This window comes from Octopus bimaculoides, chromosome 9 (genome assembly GCF_001194135.2).
Source record: "Octopus bimaculoides isolate UCB-OBI-ISO-001 chromosome 9, ASM119413v2, whole genome shotgun sequence".
Lineage (NCBI taxonomy): Eukaryota > Metazoa > Mollusca > Cephalopoda > Octopoda > Octopodidae > Octopus > Octopus bimaculoides.
In genome coordinates, this window is record NC_068989.1 from 87,843,404 (window position 1) to 87,845,952 (window position 2,549).

Here is a 2,549-nt window from a genome sequence, read left to right on the forward strand (position 1 = left end):
TGTGTGTGTGTGTGTGTGTGAGGGAGAATGGAATATTTGATGCCCCCTAGTGGTAAAATGTAAAACTATATTCTGTCACAGAGCCAAATGAATACTCTACAAAGACATACACACTATGCGTGCGTGTATAAATCTTTTACTCGTTTCAGTCTACGGCCATGCTGGAGCAGCGCCTGAAGAATTTTAGTCGAACGCTTTGTAACCGGTGTTGGTTTGTTACTAGTCCTTTCAAAAAAATGTACTGGGGTCGATTCATTCGATTAAAAATTCTTCAAGGCGGTGTCCCAGCATGGCCGCAGTCTAATGACTGAAACCAGTAAATACGTCGGATATTGCAGCACTTGGTTCTCTGTACATGATAAAAAAAAACACAGGACGGTCACGGTTAGAGTGTCTTTGATCATAAGTCTGTTCAAGCAATGTTGATTTGGGACTAAACAACACCAACGAACCATTTCATAAAACAGGCTATAATTTTAACCGTTCGTTCGTTTCGTGTTTGCCTCCATTTTGTTTTTATTTTGTTTCGTTTACATTTTTAATTTTATTTATTAATTTAATTTAGTAATTTAATTTTGTTTTTATTTATTTTGTCGCTAAATAAATTTCCATATCTGTTTTATTTAAATATTTATTTTAATCCAATATTTTAATTCATTTAAATATCAGTTCGAGTCAACTTGTCTATTTAGCTTCAGAAAAATTAACATATTTTAATCTGAACTCCAACCAATAACGCTAACACCACCGCCACTGCTGCTACTACTACCGCTACCACCACACCACATTTTTCACCACCACCACAACATTGACCGCGTGGCGGCTCGTACATAAAAGCAACCACTACCACCGCAGCTCCTACTACGAAAACAACCACACCTACTACTACTACAACACTACCATCTCAGCCACTACTAACCACTAACTACTATCGCTAAAACATCGAAGCCACCACACAGTACTACTGCCATCACTATCGCCACAACTACAACCAAACTACAATCACTACTGTTCCTACTACTACAACTGCAATACGAATAACACCGCTACTACTGCTATTATTACTACTACAGTACAAATTCCACAGCTATTACTACTACCACCACCACCACTATTATTATTACTACTACTACTACCACCACCACCACCATTATTACTACTACTATTGCCATTACCACTACTACTATTACCACCACCACCACCATCACCACTACTACCATTACTACCACCACCACTACTACCACCACTACTACCACTACTACTACTCTTACCACCACCACCACTGCTATTATTGCAACAAGTCTAATAACAAGAAGGCTGTTTCCGTATTTAATTCGTTTGCTGACGTCACCGCAACCAGAAAGCTTCTTAGTGGTTGTTCAAACTGCCAGAAATAGCAGCCAAACCTCCTTCATATCACGTCGTAGTGTTTGTTTTGCAAGCAGAGCGGTCCCTAACCATCTTTGCACCTCGAATCGGTTTCAGACAGGACAAATTTTTTTTCCACGGACCGGGGGATCATGCGCAAAACTGGGAGTCCGTCGGTTAAGTCGACGATAGTTCTAGTTGATCCGATCAACAAAACAGCCTACTCGTGATATTAACTGAGGTTGAGTATTCCACAGACACGTGTACCCTTAACGTTATTCTCAGGGAGATTCAGAATGTGACAAGGCTGGCCCTTTGGGTGACATGTACAACTCATTTCTGCCAGCTTAGTTGAACTGGAGCGATTTGGAATAAAGTGTCTTGCTCAAGGACCCAACGCGCCCCCAGGAATCGAGCCTACGACCTTACGATCGCGAGCAGAATACCCCTAACCACTAAGCCACGCGCCTTCACTATTAACAAAACAAAACACAAATTGCGGCCCGATATCAAATGATCTGTGCGGCCCGTTACCATATGATCTTGCGGCCCGTTACCATATGATCTTGCGGCCCGTTACCATATGATCTTGCGGTCCGTTACCATATGATCGTGCGGCCCGTTACCAAATGATCTGTGCGGCCCATTACCATATATGTGCAGCCCGTTACCAAATGATCTGTGCGGCCCGTTACCAAATGATCTGTGCGGCCCGTTACCAAACGATTTGTGTGGCCCGATACGAGTCCGCGGCCTGATGATTAGGAACCCCTGTTGTATAAAACCACCTTGGATAATGTAGCCCTGAAGCCACTACACATATAGCTGAAAGACGGGATGGCCACGATTGGAATGTTCTCGATTGTAAGCTTGTTCGATGAATGTTGACTTGCATCTAAGCAAGAAAAACAACGACCACCACCAATGATGGAGCGTCAATGTGATAGATCGATCTGCTAAAAGCAGCAGTCAAATTTTCCTCGAACCACATCACCCAATGTTTTACGGAAAGAGGGACATGTTGGATTATGGGGTTCAAAATATAGGAAGCAAGATGGCTAGGTCACGGCCGGAAGGGAGCTTGGTTATAGCTGGCCTGCGGTTAAACCCCAACAGCAAGATAATCAACAAACATAACTATGCCATGACGTCACTAATAAACATCATCATCACTACCCTCA